The following is a 12,067-nucleotide window of genomic DNA, read 5'->3' as shown; positions in this document are numbered from 1 at the left end:
GGACAGGAAGACAAGTTCATTACTAGAACACCAGATTTGGTTAAACTAAGGGTTCAAGGCCACATCATTGAAGACCACACTTCTTGGTTTATTATTAGTTGTTGGATTTTCTTGGTTTATTATTATTATTATTATTGTTATTACTATTGTTGTTATTATTATTGTTGTTGTTTCTGTTGTCGTTAGAGGCTGAAACACTATTGTTTGTATTTCTCTTTGTATAAGATGTTGAAAAAAATCAGCTCATTGCGCATGACGTTGCTCTGTCATATAGTTTTCCTCTTTTACATGAATTGTGGAGGAATGTAGTCTGCGACAAAACCAGCAGGTGTTGACATTACCTCACAAATGTCCACTGGAAACACTGAGATACATACCAAAGGCACAGCTTTCTTCTTCACTGTCCATCTTTCCTCACCATATGCCCTCTTTACATGATGGACACTGTCAGTTTACCTGGAGTGATGGATGTGTCTCAACATTTCCAAGTTGCAAAGACAAAGATAACTGTAATTGTCCTCTCAAGTGTTATCATTTCTGGGCTTTCGGATTATATCTGGATAAAAAATGTTTTCCACCAATGGCAAAAATGACTGGGATTTTCGGATCTTGTTTGCCAATCGTTCTGTTCTTATAATGGGTGAAATAATGTATGTAGAAATGATGTATGACGAAGTTATTGCATATTTTAATGTTACTGAATTCGAAAAATGTATATTTTGCTAACAATCATGGTGTGGATGTACCATTATCTTCACTTCATAAAGCAACAAAATGCTGGAATGCTAAGGTAAGTATGGCTAGCGACTATCCACCTCAACACAGTAACGTAAAGTAATGCATAAGCAAAAATAGTCAATATTACCATTGGACATAGTTAAAGGCAATCATTTTACATCTTTATTCATTTTCACACTAGAATGAAAGGGGGCAGGATTCAGAATACCTTATTTGGGCCGAAAAAGTCACGCTTGAGAGGACAGTTTTGCGAAGGGTCTTTTCAGATTGGATCACACATTGCCTGCGTGTTCTATCCAAACAATACCAGTGGCTATTCATTATCCAAATAAATCCAATATTGCAATATCATCCGCCTCCATCGGGTGTTTTAGCTGCTTCCTCCGTTTCTATTTTTTGTTTCATTTTGCAATGGTGTGGTTTAGAGTTAATTCAGTCAATTCAGAGTTTAGCTACAAAGTTTACCTCATGCGAGTATTCCAGCATTCCTTTGACATTGTTACCTGTATAAGGCCTACATATAGCAACTACCCACTAAAGTCTATATCATCGCAATCATGTGTTATCCTGAAGGCATGTCAGTAGTCACGTGTGAAAATAGTTTAAGTGGAGTTTTGATGGCGCTCACTTAATAATGAAAAGAAAGCAATGACCATTTAATTGTTCAAGAGTAACAAAAGTAATAAAACTCTCCTCATACTGCACGATTTAAAAATATGTTGGTTTGTTGAGAAGACGAATGGGGTGGAGTGCTTGTGGACATGTGCATGCGCTAATGTGTCACAATTAAATAAATATGTCTCGGTGAAATAAATGATTACATAAATAAATAAATACAGAAATATATAATATAATCAGTAAATGAATTAATAATTGATTTTTTTCTTTAATTTCAAAATTATTAAACAAGATTATTTCATATTTATTGTTTTCATAACATGATTATATTTAATTGTATTTTTATTGCAAAAACTTTTTTTTTGTTTTTCAAATGGCTTTTATTTTCAATTACATGATGATATTATTCTGAATTACATTTTTGTGTGTGGTTCTTTTATTTCCCTATGTTCACCGCTGTCTTCCCTTTTTCCTCTTTTTATTTCATAATGACAGTTTTCATAATGTCTCAGCCGTCTGTAAATCAAAGTGAATGAATTTGCTGATTGGGTAATCCTTTGCAATCGATCATTGGCGATTTTAGACTCTTTTTAGGGGTGCTCAAGCACACCTAAATTTCATCTCAGTACCCCTAAAAAATAATAATAATTAAGCCCGACGGAGACACCTGTCCCAGGGTCCACGGCGCAGTCCGTGTTTGACGAGCTCTCGCGAGCTCAGTTTTTAAGCTACAGCGGAGCGTAACATAGCTCCAAAGTCGGCGAAGTTTTTGACAAAGGTAAATGGGCATGACTATTTTCAAACAGGTCCCTTGACCTCTCACATCAAGATATCTGAATGAAATTGGGCTCATTAGAACCGCAAGAGTCTTAGCTTTACAGCCATGTCTGACATATGTCAGCTACATAGGGTATATGAGCTCCAGGGTCCTAAAGACACAGAGTTCTGCATGCAGTGAAAAGATGTTATTCTCGCCTTTTTTTTCTTTCCCTATTTCTGCACACTGTGGTACCTAAACAGTCATGGAATTGTAGAAATTGGGTATGGCTACAAAGCTGAGACTCTTGTGAATCCAAAGAGCCCAATTGCATTCATGTGTGATGAAATATGGCCTCATAGTAACCATTTCAATGTGATGACAGCATTTTTTAAAACTTGACCTTACTGTATAAAATGACCTGTTGTGAGCTCTAGGATAATCACAGCCTCATGAAACTCTAGACCCAGAATCTGGACACCTAGACCATTCAGAAAATGTATGGGATGTCCAGGTACATTGAAGATAAGTGGGTTTTTCTGAGACATTTTCAGAAAATAGTGCTTGTCATCCAATCGTCAAAATTGTCAAAATCACACAAATCTCCAGTTTTCAAAAGTTATTGATACTGCATCACAGCATTAAGTTTTCTAAAGTGTTTTTCAAGGTCATGAGGTCTTCAGGTGGTCTTTAGGGGAGATTTTAACCACACTTCTTGGTTTATTATTCAAGCGCCGGTTATGCTTGAGTAGAGCCAAAATTACAACAGGGAAAGCTATTCAGTACTTCTTATTCTGATAGAATTGGGCTTTATGGTATATTTACAGTACATTTATGGACAGTGAATTGAAGCATTGGAACAAACCCTCACTCATTGGAAATGTCTGTTTTTCCATAGATGGATATACGATTTTAACTGATGCACTTTATTATTTTAGTTAAAGTAGTCACCGACAGTGTAAGGTCACCAAGCCTCATCACTTTGTCTGATGCTCCTCACCAGTCGTACCGATCCTGCGCTGAAGAGCAACAGCTCACATAAAGCAGGGGTCGGACAATTATGTGCCATGGAGAGTGAGAGTGAAAACATACACAGTCTGGAGCGTGAGACTATGCATGTTTTCATTCCGACCAAACGCTGCACCAGGTGACTACACCAAAAAATGACAGTCTCACAATGGGCACAAGGAAACAACTGGAGCTCCAGCAACTTATTTTAAAAGCCTCCTTGTCAGCAGAGAAAGGGAAATGTTTTGTTGGAAGAAAGAGATATTTCTGATGACAATCACATTTTACATCTGACATAATGTGAGTAAAAAAGAAAAAGCACCTCCTTCGAGCCGGAATTGAACCAGCGACCTAAGGATAACCGCCGCTGTCAATCTACAGTCCTCCGCTCTACCAGCTGAGCTATCGAAGGGTTAAGGAAGATGACACACCTTGCGCTCTACCACTCACGTTTGCCCCAAATATGGATAAGCTTTGGTGTTTCAGAACAAATGTAGTGCCAGCCTGTCAGCTGTTCGCTTCAGTCCAAAGTATGTCTGCACATTTGACAGAAAATGTGAATCTTGATCTGAAGAACACACACACCCAGAAACTTCCCTGATGGTCTAGTGGTCAGGATTCGGCGCTCTCACCGCCGCGGCCCGGGTTCGATTCCCGGTCAGGGAAAGCTATGGTTAAGTCACCGACGGTGTAAGATCACTAGCGCCTCATCACTTTGTCCAACGCTCTTCACCAGTCTTACCAATCCTGTGTTAAAGAGCAACAGCTCCCTTAAAGCAGCGGTGGGACAATTATGTGCCGTGGAGCGTGAGGCTATGCATGTTTTCGTTCCAACCAAACGCTACACCAGATGATGTCAGTGACTAGCACACATGCAGCCAGAGAGGAGGAAGGCATCAGGGAAGTCACCTGCTGAATTGCGCTGTCGCAATGAAAACCTGCGTACCCTTGGCCCTCCATGGCGCATGGCTGCCCACCGCCGCCTTCAAGCATTTCTTGCAGATTGAAGGGAGTTTGTACTGGAAAGGAAGCCATTGGTGATTCTAAGCGGTTGGATCCCAACTAAATGATAAGAAACTTTGCAAAAACACCTCTGTGGTCCTGGCCGAGCCATCGTAGGGCTTGTTGGGGGCTTTGACAGAAATGAAAAAAACTTGTAAGCAGCAAAGGGTTTAGGAGTGCCCTGTGCCGTAGTGGAGTGGTGGTCAGGATTGAGTGCTCTCTCCCTGTCACCATCTGAGTTCAGATTTGATCGTGTCAGGCCAAAGAACATCAAGTTTTGTCCTGGTGACCACTTGCGTACCGGACCAAAAGAAATAGTGTCACGATGGGCACAAGGAAAAAGGGAAACAAGTACAGCTCCCTCAACTTACTTTAAAAGCCTGCTTGTCAGCAGAGAAAGGGAAATGTTTGGTTGGAAGAAAGAGATATTTCTGATGACAATCACATTTAACATTTGACAAAAAAAAGAAAACACCTCCTTCGAGCCGGAATTGAACCAGCGACCTAAGGATAACTGCCACTGTCAACCTACAGTCCTCCGCTCTACCAGCTGAGCTATCAAAGGGACCAGAAAGAACCACACACCTTGCGCTCTACCGCTCACGTTTGCCCCATAACACGGATAAGCTTTGGTTTTTCAGAACAAATCTAGTGCCACCCTGTCAGCTGTTCGCTTCAGTCCAAAGTATCTCTGCACATTTGACACAAAACATGAATCTCGATCTGAAGAAAAGACGCACGGAAAGGTCCCTGATGGTCTAGTGGTCAGGATTCGGCGCTTTCACCGCCGCGGCCTGGTTTCGATTCCCGGTCAGGGAAAGCTGTTCTTACGTCGCCGACAGTGTAAGGTCACCAAGCCTCATCACTTTGTCTGATGCTCCTCACCAGTCGTACCGATCCTGCGCTGAAGAGCAACAGCTCATATAAAGCAGGGGTCGGACAATTATGTGCCATGGAGAGTGAGAGTGAAAACATACACAGTCTGGAGCGTGAGACTATGCATGTTTTCATTCCGACCAAACGCTGCACCAGGTGACTACACCAAAAAATGACAGTCTCACAATGGGCACAAGGAAAAAGGGAAACAACTGGAGCTCCAGCAACTTACTTTAAAAGCCTCCTTGTCAGCAGAGAAAGGGAAATGTTTTGTTGGAAGAAAGAGATATTTCTGATGACAATCACATTTTACATCTGACATAATGTGAGTAAAAAAGAAAAAGCACCTCCTTCGAGCCGGAATTGAACCAGCGACCTAAGGATAACCGCCGCTGTCAATCTACAGTCCTCCGCTCTACCAGCTGAGCTATCGAAGGGTTAAGGAAGATGACACATCTTGCGCTCTACCACTCACGTTTGCCCCAAATATGGATAAGCTTTGGTGTTTCAGAACAAATGTAGTGCCAGCCTGTCAGCTGTTCGCTTCAGTCCAAAGTATGTCTGCACATTTGACAGAAAATGTGAATCTTGATCTGAAGAACACACACACCCAGAAACTTCCCTGATGGTCTAGTGGTCAGGATTCGGCGCTCTCACCGCCGCGGCCCGGGTTCGATTCCCGGTCAGGGAAAGCTATTGTTAAGTCACCGACGGTGTAAGATCACTAGCGCCTCATCACTTTGTCCAACGCTCTTCACCAGTCTTACCAATCCTGTGTTAAAGAGCAACAGCTCCCTTAAAGCAGCGGTGGGACAATTATGTGCCGTGGAGCGTGAGGCTATGCATGTTTTCGTTCCAACCAAACGCTACACCAGATGATGTCAGTGACTAGCACACATGCAGCCAGAGAGGAGGAAGGCATCAGGGAAGTCACCTGCTGAATTGCGCTGTCGCAATGAAAACCTGCGTACGCTTGGCCCTCCATGGCGCATGGCTGCCCACCGCCGCCTTCAAGCATTTCTTGCAGATTGAAGGGAGTTTGTACTGGAAAGGAAGCCATTGGTGATTCTAAGCGGTTGGATCCCAACTAAATGATAAGAAACTTTGCAAAAACACCTCTGTGGTCCTGGCCGAGCCATCGTAGGGCTTGTTGGGGGCTTTGACAGAAATGAAAAAAACTTGTAAGCAGCAAAGGGTTTAGGAGTGCCCTGTGCCGTAGTGGAGTGGTGGTCAGGATTGAGTGCTCTCTCCCTGTCACCATCTGAGTTCAGATTTGATCGTGTCAGGCCAAAGAACATCAAGTTTTGTCCTGGTGACCACTTGCGTACCGGACCAAAAGAAATAGTGTCACGATGGGCACAAGGAAAAAGGGAAACAAGTACAGCTCCCTCAACTTACTTTAAAAGCCTGCTTGTCAGCAGAGAAAGGGAAATGTTTGGTTGGAAGAAAGAGATATTTCTGATGACAATCACATTTAACATTTGACATAATTTGACAAAAAAAAAGAAAGCACCTCCTTCGAGCCGGAATTGAACCAGCGACCTAAGGATAACTACCACTGTCAACCTACAGTCCTCCGCTCTACCAGCTGAGCTATCGAAGGGACCAGAAAGAACCACACACCTTGCGCTCTACCGCTCACGTTTGCCCCATAACACGGATAAGCTTTGGTTTTTCAGAACAAATGTAGTGCCACCCTGTCAGCTGTTCGCTTCAGTCCAAAGTATCTCTGCACATTTGACACAAAACATGAATCTCGATCTGAAGAAAAGACGCACGGAAAGGTCCCTGATGGTCTAGTGGTCAGGATTCGGCGCTTTCACCGCCGCGGCCCGGGTTCGATTCCCGGTCAGGGAAAGCTGTTCTTACGTCGCCGACAGTGTAAGGTCACCAAGCCTCATCACTTTGTCTGATGCTCCTCACCAGTCGTACCGATCCTGCGCTGAAGAGCAACAGCTCACATAAAGCAGGGGTCGGACAATTATGTGCCATGGAGAGTGAGAGTGAAAACATACACAGTCTGGAGCGTGAGACTATGCATGTTTTCATTCCGACCAAACGCTGCACCAGGTGACTACACCAAAAAATGACAGTCTCACAATGGGCACAAGGAAAAAGGGAAACAACTGGAGCTCCAGCAACTTACTTTAAAAGCCTCCTTGTCAGCAGAGAAAGGGAAATGCTTTGTTGGAAGAAAGAGATATTTCTGATGACAATCACATTTTACATCTGACATAATGTGAGTAAAAAAGAAAAAGCACCTCCTTCGAGCCGGAATTGAACCAGCGACCTAAGGATAACCGCCGCTGTCAATCTACAGTCCTCCACTCTACCAGCTGAGCTATCGAAGGGTTAAGGAAGATGACACACCTTGCGCTCTACCACTCACGTTTGCCCCAAATATGGATAAGCTTTGGTGTTTCAGAACAAATGTAGTGCCAGCCTGTCAGCTGTTCGCTTCAGTCCAAAGTATGTCTGCACATTTGACAGAAAATGTGAATCTTGATCTGAAGAACACACACACCCAGAAACTTCCCTGATGGTCTAGTGGTCAGGATTCGGCGCTCTCACCGCCGCGGCCCGGGTTCGATTCCCGGTCAGGGAAAGCTATGGTTAAGTCACCGACGGTGTAAGATCACTAGCGCCTCATCACTTTGTCCAACGCTCTTCACCAGTCTTACCAATCCTGTGTTAAAGAGCAACAGCTCCCTTAAAGCAGCGGTGGGACAATTATGTGCCGTGGAGCGTGAGGCTATGCATGTTTTCGTTCCAACCAAACGCTACACCAGATGATGTCAGTGACTAGCACACATGCAGCCAGAGAGGAGGAAGGCATCAGGGAAGTCACCTGCTGAATTGCGCTGTCGCAATGAAAACCTGCGTACGCATGGCGCATGGCTGCCCACCGCCGCCTTCAAGCATTTCTTGCAGATTGAAGGGAGTTTGTACTGGAAAGGAAGCCATTGGTGATTCTAAGCGGTTGGATCCCAACTAAATGATAAGAAACTTTGCAAAAACACCTCTGTGGTCCTGGCCGAGCCATCGTAGGGCTTGTTGGGGGCTTTGACAGAAATGAAAAAAACTTGTAAGCAGCAAAGGGTTTAGGAGTGCCCTGTGCCGTAGTGGAGTGGTGGTCAGGATTGAGTGCTCTCTCCCTGTCACCATCTGAGTTCAGATTTGATCGTGTCAGGCCAAAGAACATCAAGTTTTGTCCTGGTGACCACTTGCGTACCGGACCAAAAGAAATAGTGTCACGATGGGCACAAGGAAAAAGGGAAACAAGTACAGCTCCCTCAACTTACTTTAAAAGCCTGCTTGTCAGCAGAGAAAGGGAAATGTTTGGTTGGAAGAAAGAGATATTTCTGATGACAATCACATTTAACATTTGACAAAAAAAAGAAAACACCTCCTTCGAGCCGGAATTGAACCAGCGACCTAAGGATAACTGCCACTGTTAACCTACAGTCCTCCGCTCTACCAGCTGAGCTATCGAAGGGACCAGAAAGAACCACACACCTTGCGCTCTACCGCTCACGTTTGCCCCATAACACGGATAAGCTTTGGTTTTTCAGAACAAATGTAGTGCCACCCTGTCAGCTGTTCGCTTCAGTCCAAAGTATCTCTGCACATTTGACACAAAACATGAATCTCGATCTGAAGAAAAGACGCACGGAAAGGTCCCTGATGGTCTAGTGGTCAGGATTCGGCGCTTTCACCGCCGCGGCCCGGGTTCGATTCCCGGTCAGGGAAAGCTGTTCTTACGTCGCCGACAGTGTAAGGTCACCAAGCCTCATCACTTTGTCTGATGCTCCTCACCAGTCGTACCGATCCTGCGCTGAAGAGCAACAGCTCACATAAAGCAGGGGTCGGACAATTATGTGCCATGGAGAGTGAGAGTGAAAACATACACAGTCTGGAGCGTGAGACTATGCATGTTTTCATTCCGACCAAACGCTGCACCAGGTGACTACACCAAAAAATGACAGTCTCACAATGGGCACAAGGAAAAAGGGAAACAACTGGAGCTCCAGCAACTTACTTTAAAAGCCTCCTTGTCAGCAGAGAAAGGGAAATGTTTTGTTGGAAGAAAGAGATATTTCTGATGACAATCACATTTTACATCTGACATAATGTGAGTAAAAAAGAAAAAGCACCTCCTTCGAGCCGGAATTGAACCAGCGACCTAAGGATAACCGCCGCTGTCAATCTACAGTCCTCCGCTCTACCAGCTGAGCTATCGAAGGGTTAAGGAAGGTGACACACCTTGCGCTCTACCACTCACGTTTGCCCCAAATATGGATAAGCTTTGGTGTTTCAGAACAAATGTAGTGCCAGCCTGTCAGCTGTTCGCTTCAGTCCAAAGTATGTCTGCACATTTGACAGAAAATGTGAATCTTGATCTGAAGAACACACACACCCAGAAACTTCCCTGATGGTCTAGTGGTCAGGATTCGGCGCTCTCACCGCCGCGGCCCGGGTTCGATTCCCGGTCAGGGAAAGCTATTGTTAAGTCACCGACGGTGTAAGATCACTTTGTCCAACGCTCTTCACCAGTCTTACCAATCCTGTGTTAAAGAGCAACAGCTCCCTTAAAGCAGCGGTGGGACAATTATGTGCTGTGGAGCGTGAGGCTATGCATGTTTTCGTTCCAACCAAACGCTACACCAGATGATGTCAGTGACTAGCACACATGCAGCCAGAGAGGAGGAAGGCATCAGGGAAGTCACCTGCTGAATTGCGCTGTCGCAATGAAAACCTGCGTACGCTTGGCCCTCCATGGCGCATGGCTGCCCACCGCCGCCTTCAAGCATTTCTTGCAGATTGAAGGGAGTTTGTACTGGAAAGGAAGCCATTGGTGATTCTAAGCGGTTGGATCCCAACTAAATGATAAGAAACTTTGCAAAAACACCTCTGTGGTCCTGGCCGAGCCATCGTAGGGCTTGTTGGGGGCTTTGACAGAAATGAAAAAAACTTGTAAGCAGCAAAGGGTTTAGGAGTGCCCTGTGCCGTAGTGGAGTGGTGGTCAGGATTGAGTGCTCTCTCCCTGTCACCATCTGAGTTCAGATTTGATCGTGTCAGGCCAAAGAACATCAAGTTTTGTCCTGGTGACCACTTGCGTACCGGACCAAAAGAAATAGTGTCACGATGGGCACAAGGAAAAAGGGAAACAAGTACAGCTCCCTCAACTTACTTTAAAAGCCTGCTTGTCAGCAGAGAAAGGGAAATGTTTGGTTGGAAGAAAGAGATATTTCTGATGACAATCACATTTAACATTTGACATAATTTGACAAAAAAAAAGAAAGCACCTCCTTCGAGCCGGAATTGAACCAGCGACCTAAGGATAACTGCCACTGTCAACCTACAGTCCTCCGCTCTACCAGCTGAGCTATCGAAGGGACCAGAAAGAACCACACACCTTGCGCTCTACCGCTCACGTTTGCCCCATAACACGGATAAGCTTTGGTTTTTCAGAACAAATGTAGTGCCACCCTGTCAGCTGTTCGCTTCAGTCCAAAGTATCTCTGCACATTTGACACAAAACATGAATCTCGATCTGAAGAAAAGACGCACGGAAAGGTCCCTGATGGTCTAGTGGTCAGGATTCGGCGCTTTCACCGCCGCGGCCCGGGTTCGATTCCCGGTCAGGGAAAGCTGTTCTTACGTCGCCGACAGTGTAAGGTCACCAAGCCTCATCACTTTGTCTGATGCTCCTCACCAGTCGTACCGATCCTGCGCTGAAGAGCAACAGCTCACATAAAGCAGGGGTCGGACAATTATGTGCCATGGAGAGTGAAAACATACACAGTCTGGAGCGTGAGACTATGCATGTTTTCATTCCGACCAAACGCTGCACCAGGTGACTACACCAAAAAATGACAGTCTCACAATGGGCACAAGGAAAAAGGGAAACAACTGGAGCTCCAGCAACTTACTTTAAAAGCCTCCTTGTCAGCAGAGAAAGGGAAATGTTTTGTTGGAAGAAAGAGATATTTCTGATGACAATCACATTTTACATCTGACATAATGTGAGTAAAAAAGAAAAAGCACCTCCTTCGAGCCGGAATTGAACCAGCGACCTAAGGATAACCGCCGCTGTCAATCTACAGTCCTCCGCTCTACCAGCTGAGCTATCGAAGGGTTAAGGAAGATGACACACCTTGCGCTCTACCACTCACGTTTGCCCCAAATATGGATAAGCTTTGGTGTTTCAGAACAAATGTAGTGCCAGCCTGTCAGCTGTTCGCTTCAGTCCAAAGTATGTCTGCACATTTGACAGAAAATGTGAATCTTGATCTGAAGAACACACACACCCAGAAACTTCCCTGATGGTCTAGTGGTCAGGATTCGGCGCTCTCACCGCCGCGGCCCGGGTTCGATTCCCGGTCAGGGAAAGCTATTGTTAAGTCACCGACGGTGTAAGATCACTAGCGCCTCATCACTTTGTCCAACGCTCTTCACCAGTCTTACCAATCCTGTGTTAAAGAGCAACAGCTCCCTTAAAGCAGCGGTGGGACAATTATGTGCCGTGGAGCGTGAGGCTATGCATGTTTTCGTTCCAACCAAACGCTACACCAGATGATGTCAGTGACTAGCACACATGCAGCCAGAGAGGAGGAAGGCATCAGGGAAGTCACCTGCTGAATTGCGCTGTCGCAATGAAAACCTGCGTACGCTTGGCCCTCCATGGCACATGGCTGCCCACCGCCGCCTTCAAGCATTTCTTGCAGATTGAAGGGAGTTTGTACTGGAAAGGAAGCCATTGGTGATTCTAAGCGGTTGGATCCCAACTAAATGATAAGAAACTTTGCAAAAACACCTCTGTGGTCCTGGCCGAGCCATCGTAGGGCTTGTTGGGGGCTTTGACAGAAATGAAAAAAACTTGTAAGCAGCAAAGGGTTTAGGAGTGCCCTGTGCCGTAGTGGAGTGGTGGTCAGGATTGAGTGCTCTCTCCCTGTCACCATCTGAGTTCAGATTTGATCGTGTCAGGCCAAAGAACATCAAGTTTTGTCCTGGTGACCACTTGCGTACCGGACCAAAAGAAATAGTGTCACGATGGGCACAAGGAAA

General features: G+C 45.2%; 18 non-coding genes across 18 annotated transcripts; 9 read left to right on the top strand and 9 right to left on the bottom strand.

Moving 5' to 3' along the window:
- Nucleotides 1-3,444: 3,444 nt before the first annotated feature.
- Nucleotides 3,445-3,533, bottom strand: trnay-gua (transfer RNA tyrosine (anticodon GUA)). The gene is given in 2 exon segments: nt 3,445-3,480; nt 3,497-3,533. It is a non-coding gene; the product is annotated as a tRNA-Tyr (tRNA).
- A 182-nt stretch (nt 3,534-3,715) lies between these two features.
- Nucleotides 3,716-3,787, top strand: trnae-cuc (transfer RNA glutamic acid (anticodon CUC)). The gene has a single exon. It is a non-coding gene; the product is annotated as a tRNA-Glu (tRNA).
- Nucleotides 3,788-4,599: 812 nt separating this feature from the next.
- Nucleotides 4,600-4,688, bottom strand: trnay-gua (transfer RNA tyrosine (anticodon GUA)). Its single transcript is given in 2 exon segments — nt 4,600-4,635; nt 4,652-4,688. It is a non-coding gene; the product is annotated as a tRNA-Tyr (tRNA).
- A 182-nt stretch (nt 4,689-4,870) lies between these two features.
- Nucleotides 4,871-4,942, top strand: trnae-uuc (transfer RNA glutamic acid (anticodon UUC)). The gene has a single exon. It is a non-coding gene; the product is annotated as a tRNA-Glu (tRNA).
- A 405-nt stretch (nt 4,943-5,347) lies between these two features.
- Nucleotides 5,348-5,436, bottom strand: trnay-gua (transfer RNA tyrosine (anticodon GUA)). The gene is given in 2 exon segments: nt 5,348-5,383; nt 5,400-5,436. It is a non-coding gene; the product is annotated as a tRNA-Tyr (tRNA).
- Nucleotides 5,437-5,618: 182 nt separating this feature from the next.
- trnae-cuc (transfer RNA glutamic acid (anticodon CUC)) lies at nt 5,619-5,690 on the top strand. The gene has a single exon. It is a non-coding gene; the product is annotated as a tRNA-Glu (tRNA).
- Nucleotides 5,691-6,513: 823 nt separating this feature from the next.
- Nucleotides 6,514-6,602, bottom strand: trnay-gua (transfer RNA tyrosine (anticodon GUA)). Its single transcript is given in 2 exon segments — nt 6,514-6,549; nt 6,566-6,602. It is a non-coding gene; the product is annotated as a tRNA-Tyr (tRNA).
- A 182-nt stretch (nt 6,603-6,784) lies between these two features.
- On the top strand, nt 6,785-6,856 carry trnae-uuc (transfer RNA glutamic acid (anticodon UUC)). The gene has a single exon. It is a non-coding gene; the product is annotated as a tRNA-Glu (tRNA).
- A 405-nt stretch (nt 6,857-7,261) lies between these two features.
- trnay-gua (transfer RNA tyrosine (anticodon GUA)) lies at nt 7,262-7,350 on the bottom strand. Its single transcript is given in 2 exon segments — nt 7,262-7,297; nt 7,314-7,350. It is a non-coding gene; the product is annotated as a tRNA-Tyr (tRNA).
- A 182-nt stretch (nt 7,351-7,532) lies between these two features.
- trnae-cuc (transfer RNA glutamic acid (anticodon CUC)) lies at nt 7,533-7,604 on the top strand. Its single transcript has one exon. It is a non-coding gene; the product is annotated as a tRNA-Glu (tRNA).
- Nucleotides 7,605-8,406: 802 nt separating this feature from the next.
- trnay-gua (transfer RNA tyrosine (anticodon GUA)) lies at nt 8,407-8,495 on the bottom strand. Its single transcript is given in 2 exon segments — nt 8,407-8,442; nt 8,459-8,495. It is a non-coding gene; the product is annotated as a tRNA-Tyr (tRNA).
- Nucleotides 8,496-8,677: 182 nt separating this feature from the next.
- Nucleotides 8,678-8,749, top strand: trnae-uuc (transfer RNA glutamic acid (anticodon UUC)). The gene has a single exon. It is a non-coding gene; the product is annotated as a tRNA-Glu (tRNA).
- A 405-nt stretch (nt 8,750-9,154) lies between these two features.
- On the bottom strand, nt 9,155-9,243 carry trnay-gua (transfer RNA tyrosine (anticodon GUA)). Its single transcript is given in 2 exon segments — nt 9,155-9,190; nt 9,207-9,243. It is a non-coding gene; the product is annotated as a tRNA-Tyr (tRNA).
- Nucleotides 9,244-9,425: 182 nt separating this feature from the next.
- trnae-cuc (transfer RNA glutamic acid (anticodon CUC)) lies at nt 9,426-9,497 on the top strand. The gene has a single exon. It is a non-coding gene; the product is annotated as a tRNA-Glu (tRNA).
- An 809-nt stretch (nt 9,498-10,306) lies between these two features.
- On the bottom strand, nt 10,307-10,395 carry trnay-gua (transfer RNA tyrosine (anticodon GUA)). The gene is given in 2 exon segments: nt 10,307-10,342; nt 10,359-10,395. It is a non-coding gene; the product is annotated as a tRNA-Tyr (tRNA).
- Nucleotides 10,396-10,577: 182 nt separating this feature from the next.
- trnae-uuc (transfer RNA glutamic acid (anticodon UUC)) lies at nt 10,578-10,649 on the top strand. The gene has a single exon. It is a non-coding gene; the product is annotated as a tRNA-Glu (tRNA).
- A 399-nt stretch (nt 10,650-11,048) lies between these two features.
- On the bottom strand, nt 11,049-11,137 carry trnay-gua (transfer RNA tyrosine (anticodon GUA)). Its single transcript is given in 2 exon segments — nt 11,049-11,084; nt 11,101-11,137. It is a non-coding gene; the product is annotated as a tRNA-Tyr (tRNA).
- Nucleotides 11,138-11,319: 182 nt separating this feature from the next.
- On the top strand, nt 11,320-11,391 carry trnae-cuc (transfer RNA glutamic acid (anticodon CUC)). Its single transcript has one exon. It is a non-coding gene; the product is annotated as a tRNA-Glu (tRNA).
- The last annotated feature ends 676 nt before the right edge of the window (nt 11,392-12,067 follow it).

This window comes from Centroberyx gerrardi, chromosome 11 (assembly GCF_048128805.1).
Source record: "Centroberyx gerrardi isolate f3 chromosome 11, fCenGer3.hap1.cur.20231027, whole genome shotgun sequence".
NCBI lineage: Eukaryota > Metazoa > Chordata > Actinopteri > Beryciformes > Berycidae > Centroberyx > Centroberyx gerrardi.
Note: the sequence above shows the minus strand (reverse complement) of the source record. Positions and strands in the feature narration are given on the sequence as shown.